At 54.1% G+C, this 7,915-nt stretch overlaps 1 long non-coding RNA gene across 1 annotated transcript; it reads right to left on the reverse strand.

Moving 5' to 3' along the window:
* Positions 1-3,606: 3,606 nt before the first annotated feature.
* On the reverse strand, positions 3,607-6,754 carry LOC134154907 (uncharacterized). Its single transcript, XR_009961379.1, has 3 exons — positions 6,264-6,754; positions 4,887-4,998; positions 3,607-3,628 (listed from the first exon to the last, which is right to left on the reverse strand). It is a non-coding gene; the product is annotated as an uncharacterized LOC134154907 (long non-coding RNA).
* Positions 6,755-7,915: the final 1,161 nt, after the last annotated feature.

Raw genomic sequence — 7,915 nt, forward strand, 5'->3', positions numbered from 1 at the left:
CCCATAGAAGTGGTGGAAAATGGGGGTTTGGACCCAATAAGGGGGGGAAATCGGCTTCTTCCCCCCCAAAAAAAAGTGGTGGAAATGGGCATTTGAACTCAAAAAGGGGGGGGGTGTGGGAATCGGCTTGCCCCCCTCAAAGTTGTGGAAAATGGGGGCTTGGACCCAAAAGAGGGGGGACAGCTAGGTGTGCCCCCCTCAAAGTGGTGGAAAATGGGGGCCTGGACCCAAAAAGGGAGGGGGATTGGCTTGCCCCACCCCAAATTGTGGAAAATGGGGGTTTGGACCCAAAAGGAGGGCAAAAATCGGCTTGTTACCCCCCCCCAAAAAAAGAAAGTGGTGGAAATGGGCGGTCTGGACCCAAAACAGGGTTGTGAACCCCCAAATGGACCAAGAACGGGGCTCTGGACCCACAAAGGACCGAAAAAGGTGATTTCACAGCCAAAAAAGGGTTAAAAGACCTGCTTTTTCTGCCAATCTCTTTGGGGTCAAAACCTGCCATTTCTATCAATCTCCCCAGGGTGAAAAGTTGCTGTTTCTGCATTGCTTTGGGGTTAAAAACCTGCCGTTTCCATCAACCTCTCCTCGGGGTTAAAAACTGCTGTTCCCCACCTGAGCTTTGGGGTAAACCCCTGCTTTTTCTGCCAATCTCTTTGGGGTCAAAACCTGCCGTTTCCATCCACCTCCCTGGGGTGAAACGTTGTTCTTTCTGCCAGGCCCCCGAGGGTTAAAGATGCTGCTTCCCTGCCTCACCACACCCCCAGCTCTGCTTTGGGGTTAAAAAGCGCCATTTCCATCAACTTCTCCCCAAGCGTTAAAAAATGCCTTTCCCCAGCTCCGCTTTGGGGTTAAAACCTGCTTTTTCTGCCAGACTCGTTCGGGTTAAAAACTGCCGTTCCCTGCCTCTGCTTCGGGGTTAAAACCTGCTTTTTCTGCCAATCTCTTTGGGGTCAAAACCTGCCATTTCCGTCAATCTCACCTGAGTCAAAACTTGCCGTTTCTGCCAGGCTCCCGGGGGTTAAAGGATGCTGCTACCCCCCAACCCCTCAGCTCCGCTTTGCGGTTAAAAAGCGCTGTTTCCTCAATCCGCCTGGAATTAAAAGCTGCGCAGGCTCCAGGTTTTTATGCCACTGTCGTTTCCCAGGGCAGCGGCGATTCCGGTAAAAGGCGAAAGCGAAAGGGCAGCGGGAGCCGGAGCGGGGGGGGGGGGGGGGGGGGGGGGTGAAAAATGGGGGCTTGGACACAAAAAAGTTGGGGAAAGGTGGGTTCTTCCTCCCCCAAAGTGGTGGAAAATGGGGGGTTGGACTCAAAAAGGCGGGCGGGGGGGAAGAATCGGCTTGTTGAACCTAGAAGTGCCGGAAAATGGGGGTTTGGACCCAAAAGAGGAGGGACAGGTGGGTGTGTCCCCCTAAAAAGTGATGGAAAATGGGGGGTTGGACCCAAAAAGGGGGGGGGGGAATCAGCTTGTTGCCCATAGAAGTGGTGGAAAATGGGGGTTTGGACCCAATAAGGGGGGGGGGGATATCAGCTTCTTCCCCCCAAAAAAGAAGTGGTGGAAAATGGGCATTTGAACTCAAAAAGGGGGGGGGGGGGTTGGGAATTGGCTTGCCCCCCTCCCCAAATTGTGGAAAATGGGGGTTTGGACCCAAAAGAGGGGGGACAGCTAGGTGTGCCCCCCTCAAAGTGGTGGAAAATGGGGGCCCGGACCCAAAAAGGGAGGGGGATTGCCTTGCCCCACCCCAAATTGTCGAAAATGGGGGTTTGGACCCAAAAAGGGGGGGGGGAATCGGCTTCCCTCCTCCCCCTAAGTGGTGGAAAATGGGGGTTTGGACCCAAAAGGAGGGCAAAAATCGGCTTGTTCCCCCCCAAAAAAAAAGAAAGTGGTGGAAATGGGCGGTCTGGACCAAAACAGGGTTGTGAACCCCCAAATGGACCAAGAACGGGGCTCTGGACCCACAAAGGACCGAAAAAAGGTGATTTCACAGCCAAAAAAGGGTTAAAAGACCTGCTTTTTCTGCCAATCTCTTTGGGGTCAAAACCTGCCATTTCCGTCAATCTCACCTGAGTCAAAACTTGCCGTTTCTGCCAGGCTCCCGGGGGTTAAAGGATGCTGCTACCCCCCAATCCCTCAGCTCCGCTTTGCGGTTAAAAAGCGCCGTTTCCCTCAATCCACCTGGAATTAAAAGCTGCTGTCGCGGCCGTTCGGTTTTGGGGCCGAATGGATCGTTTGCCACAATAGCTTTTGGGCGAAAAAGGGCCGTTTTCGCTGGCGGCTGCGGGGCCTCCGGAGGCTCCAGGTTTTTATGCCACTGTCGTTTCCCGGAGCAGCAGCGATTCTGGTAAAAGGCGAAAGCGAAAGTGCAGCGGGAGCCGGAAGGGGAGGGGTGTTGTAAAAAACGGGGGCTTGGACACAATAAAGTTGGGGAAAGATGGGTTCTTCCTCCCCCAAAGTGGAAAATTGCGGTTTGGACTCAAAAAGGCGGGTAGGGGGGAGTAATCGGCTTGTTGAACCTAGAAGTGCCGGAAAATGGGGGTTTGGACCCAAAAGGGGGGGGGGGGGAAATTGGCTTCTTTCCCCCGAAAACAAGTGGTGGAAAATTGGGGTTTGGACCGAAAAGAGGGGTCGAAAATCAGTTTCCGCCCCCCCCGGAAGTGGTGGAAAATGGGTATTTGGACCCAAAAAAGGGGGAGAGGGAATCGGCTTGCCCCCCCCCAAGTGGTGGAAAATGGGGGTTTGGACCCAAAAAGGGGGGGGGGGGTTGGGAATTGGCTTGCCTCCCCTCCCCAAATTGTCGAAAATGGGGGTTTGGACCCAAAAGAGGGGGGACAGCTAGGTGTGCCCCCCTCAAAGTGGTGGAAAATGGGGGCCCGGACCCAAAAAGGGAGGGGGATTGCCTTGCCCCACCCCAAATTGTCGAAAATGGGGGTTTGGACCCAAAAAGGGGGGGGGGAATCGGCTTCCCTCCTCCCCCTAAGTGGTGGAAAATGGGGGTTTGGACCCAAAAGGAGGGCAAAAATCGGCTTGTTTCCCCCCCAAAAAAAGAAAGTGGTGGAAATGGGCGGTCTGGACCCAAAACAGGGTTGTGAACCCCCAAATGGACCAAGAACGGGGCTCTGGACCCACAAAGGACCGAAAAAGGTGATTTCACAGCCAAAAAAGGGTTAAAAGAGCTGCTTTTTCTGCCAATCTCTTTGGGGTCAAAACCTGCCATTTCTATCAATCTCCCCAGGGTGAAAAGTTGCTGTTTCTGCCAGGCCCCCGAGGGTTAAAGATGCTGCTTCCCTATGCCCCCTGCACACAGATCCGCTTTGGGGTTAAAAAGCACCGTTTCCGACAACTTCTCCCCACGCGTTAAAAACTGCCTTTCCCTGCAACCGCTTTGGGGCTAATACCTGCTTTTTCTGCCAGACTCGTTCGGGTTAAAAACTGCCGTTCCCCGCCACCGCTTCGGGGTTAAAACCTGCTTTTTCTGCCAATCTCTTTGGGGTCAAAACCTGCCGTTTCTGTCAATCTCACCTGAGTCAAAACTTGCCGTTTCTGCCAGGCTCCCGGGGGTTAAAGGATGCTGCTACCCCCCAACCCCTCAGCTCCGCTTTGCGGTTAAAAGCGCCGTTTCCCTCAATCCACCTGGAATTAAAAGCTGCTGTCGCGGCCGTTCGGTTTCGGGGCCGAATGGGCCGTTTCCCACAACGGCTTTGGGGCAAAAAGGGGCGTTTTGCTGGCGGCTGCGGGGCCTCCGGAGGCTCCAGGTTTTTATGCCACTGTCGTTTCCCGGAGCAGCAGCGATTCCGGTAAAAGGCGAAAGCGAAAGGGCAGCGGGAGCCGGAGCATGGGGGGTGAAAAATGGGGGCTTGGACACAAAAAAGTTGGGGAAAGGTGGGTTCTTCCTCCCCAAAGTGGTGGAAAATGGGGGGTTGGACTCAAAAAGGCGGGCGGGGGGGAAGAATCGGCTTGTTGAACCTAGAAGTGCCGGAAAATGGGGGTTTGGACCCAAAAGAGGGGGACAGGTGGGTGTGTCCCCCTAAAAAGTGATGGAAAATGAGGGGTTTGGACCCAAAAAGGGGGGGGGGACAGCTTGTTGCCCATAGAAGTGGTGGAAAATGGGGGTTTGGACCCAATAAGGGGGGGAAATCGGCTTCTTCCCCCAAAAAAAAGAAGTGCCGGAAAATGGGCATTTGAACTCAAAAAGGGGGGGGAGAGGGAATCGGCTTGCCCCCCTCAAAGTTGTGGAAAATGGGGGCTTGGACCCAAAAGAGGGGGACAGCTAGGTGTGCCCCCTCAAAGTGGTGGAAAATGGGGGCCTGGACCCAAAAAGGGAGGGGGATTGGCTTGCCCCACCCCAAATTGTGGAAAATGGGGGTTTGGACCAAAAGGAGGGCAAAAATCGGCTTGTTACCCCCCCCCAAAAAAAGAAAGTGGTGGAAATGGGCGGTCTGCACCCAAAACAGGGTTGTGAACCCCCAAATGGACCAAGAACGGGGCTCTGGACCCACAAAGGACCGAAAAGGTGATTTCACAGCCAAAAAAGGGTTAAAAGAGCTGCTTTTTCTGCCAATCTCTTTGGGGTCAAAACCTGCTGTTTCCGTCCACCTCCCTGGGGTGAAAAGTAGTTGTTTCTGCCAGGCCCCCGAGGGTTAAAGATGCTGCTTCCCTGTGCCCCTCGCACACAGATCCACTTTGGGGTTAAAAAGCACTGTTTCCGACAACTTCTCCCCACGCGTTAAAAACTGCCTTTCCCTGCAACCGCTTTGGGGTTTAAACCTGCTTTTTCTGCCAGACTCGTTCGGGTTAAAAACTGCCATTCCCTGCCACCGCTTCGGGGTTAAAACCTGCTTTTTCTGCCAATCTCTTTGGGGTCAAAACCTGCCATTTCCGTCAATCTCACCTGAGTCAAAACTTGCCGTTTCTGCCAGGCTCCCGGGGGTTAAAGGATGCTGCTACCCCCCAATCCCTCAGCTCCGCTTTGCAGTTAAAAAGCGCCGTTTCCCTCAATCCACCTGGAATTAAAAGCTGCTGTCGCGGCCGTTCGGTTTTGGGGCCGAATGGATCGTTTGCCACAATAGCTTTTGGGCGAAAAAGGGCCGTTTCGCTGGCGGCTGCGGGGCCTCCGGAGGCTCCAGGTTTTTATGCCACTGTCGTTTCCCGGAGCAGCAGCGATTCTGGTAAAAGGCGAAAGCGAAAGGGCAGCGGGAGCCGGAGCGGGGGGGGGGGTGAAAAATGGGGGCTTGGACACAAAAAAGTTGGGGAAAGGTAGGTTTTTCCTCCCCCAAAGTGGTGGAAAATGGGGGGTTGGACTCAAAAAGGCGGGCGGGGGGGAAGAATCGGCTTGTTGAACCTAGAAGTGCCGGAAAATGGGGGTTTGGACCCAAAAGAGGGGGGACAGGTGGGTGTGTCCCCCTAAAAAGTGATGGAAAATGGGGGGTTGGACCCAAAAAGGGGGGGGGGGCAGCTTGTTGCCCATAGAAGTGGTGGAAAATGGGGGTTTGGACCCAATAAGGGGGGGAAATCGGCTTCTTCCCCCAAAAAAAAGAAGTGCCGGAAAATGGCATTTGAACTCAAAAAGGGGGGCGGGAGAGGGAATCGGCTTGCCCCCCTCAAAGTTGTGGAAAATGGGGGCTTGGACCCAAAAGAGGGGGGACAGCTAGGTGTGCCCCCTCAAAGTGGTGGAAAATGGGGGCCTGGACCCAAAAAGGGAGGGGGATTGGCTTGCCCCACCCCAAATTGTGGAAAATGGGGGTTTGGACCCAAAAGGAGGGCAAAAATCGGCTTGTTACCCCCCCCAAAAAAAGAAAGTGGTGGAAATGGGCGGTCTGCACCCAAAACAGGGTTGTGAACCCCCAAATGGACCAAGAACGGGGCTCTGGACCCACAAAGGACCGAAAAAGGTGATTTCACAGCCAAAAAAGGGTTAAAAGAGCTGCTTTTTCTGCCAATCTCTTTGGGGTCAAAACCTGCTGTTTCCGTCCACCTCCCTGGGGTGAAAAGTAGTTGTTTCTGCCAGGCCCCGAGGGTTAAAGATGCTGCTTCCCTGTGCCCCTCGCACACAGATCCACTTTGGGGTTAAAAAGCACTGTTTCCGACAACTTCTCCCCACGCGTTAAAAACTGCCTTTCCCTGCAACCGCTTTGGGGTTTAAACCTGCTTTTTCTGCCAGACTCGTTCGGGTTAAAAACTGCCATTCCCTGCCACCGCTTCGGGGTTAAAACCTGCTTTTTCTGCCAATCTCTTTGGGGTCAAAACCTGCCATTTCCGTCAATCTCACCTGAGTCAAAACTTGCCGTTTCTGCCAGGCTCCCGGGGGTTAAAGGATGCTGCTACCCCCCAATCCCTCAGCTCCGCTTTGCAGTTAAAAAGCGCCGTTTCCCTCAATCCACCTGGAATTAAAAGCTGCTGTCGCGGCCGTTCGGTTTTGGGGCCGAATGGATCGTTTGCCACAATAGCTTTTGGGCGAAAAAGGGCCGTTTTCGCTGGCGGCTGCGGGGCCTCCGGAGGCTCCAGGTTTTTATGCCACTGTCGTTTCCCGGAGCAGCAGCGATTCCGGTAAAAGGCAAAAGCGAAAGGGCAGCGGGAGCCGGAGCATGGGGGGTGAAAAATGGGGGCTTGGACACAAAAAAGTTGGGGAAAGGTGGGTTTTTCCTCCCCCAAAGTGGTGGAAAATGGGGGGTTGGACTCAAAAAGGCGGGCGGGGGGGAAGAATCGGCTTGTTGAACCTAGAAGTGCCGGAAAATGGGGGTTTGGACCCAAAAGAGGGGGACAGGTGGGTGTGTCCCCCTAAAAAGTGATGGAAAATGAGGGGTTTGGACCCAAAAAGGGGGGGGGGACAGCTTGTTGCCCATAGAAGTGGTGGAAAATGGGGGTTTGGACCCAATAAGGGGGGGAAATCGGCTTCTTCCCCAAAAAAAAAGAAGTGCTGGAAAATGGGCATTTGAACTCAAAAAGGGGGAGGGGGGAGAGGGAATCGGCTTGCCCCCCTCAAAGTTGTGGAAAATGGGGGCTTGGACCCAAAAGAGGGGGGACAGCTAGGTGTGCCCCCCTCAAAGTGGTGGAAAATGGGGGCCTGGACCCAAAAAGGGAGGGGGATTGGCTTGCCCCACCCCAAATTGTGGAAAATGGGGGTTTGGACCCAAAAGGAGGGCAAAAATCGGCTTGTTACCCCCCCCCAAAAAAGAAAGTGGTGGAAATGGGCGGTCTGGACCCAAAACAGGGTTGTGAACCCCCAAATGGACCAAGAACGGGGGTCTGGACCCACAAAGGACCGAAAAAGGTGATTTCACAGCCAAAAAAGGGTTAAAAGAGCTGCTTTTTCTGCCAATCTCTTTGGGGTCAAAACCTGCTGTTTCCGTCCACCTCCCTGGGGTGAAAAGTAGTTGTTTCTGCCAGGCCCCGAGGGTTAAAGATGCTGCTTCCCTGTGCCCCTCGCACACAGATCCACTTTGGGGTTAAAAAGCACTGTTTCCGACAACTTCTCCCCACGCGTTAAAAACTGCCTTTCCCTGCAACCGCTTTGGGGTTTAAACCTGCTTTTTCTGCCAGACTCGTTCGGGTTAAAAACTGCCATTCCCTGCCACCGCTTCGGGGTTAAAACCTGCTTTTTCTGCCAATCTCTTTGGGGTCAAAACCTGCATTTCCGTCAATCTCACCTGAGTCAAAACTTGCCGTTTCTGCCAGGCTCCCGGGGTTAAAGGATGCTGCTACCCCCCAATCCCTCAGCTCCGCTTTGCAGTTAAAAGCGCCGTTTCCCTCAATCCACCTGGAATTAAAAGCTGCTGTCGCGGCCGTTCGGTTTTGGGGCGAATGGATCGTTTGCCACAATAGCTTTTGGGCGAAAAAGGGCCGTTTTCGCTGGCGGCTGCGGGGCCTCCGGAGGCTCCAGGTTTTTATGCCACTGTCGTTTCCCGGAGCAGCAGCGATTCC

The sequence above is a fragment of the Rhea pennata genome, unplaced genomic scaffold, assembly GCF_028389875.1.
Source record: "Rhea pennata isolate bPtePen1 unplaced genomic scaffold, bPtePen1.pri scaffold_70, whole genome shotgun sequence".
Taxonomy (NCBI): domain Eukaryota; kingdom Metazoa; phylum Chordata; class Aves; order Rheiformes; family Rheidae; genus Rhea; species Rhea pennata.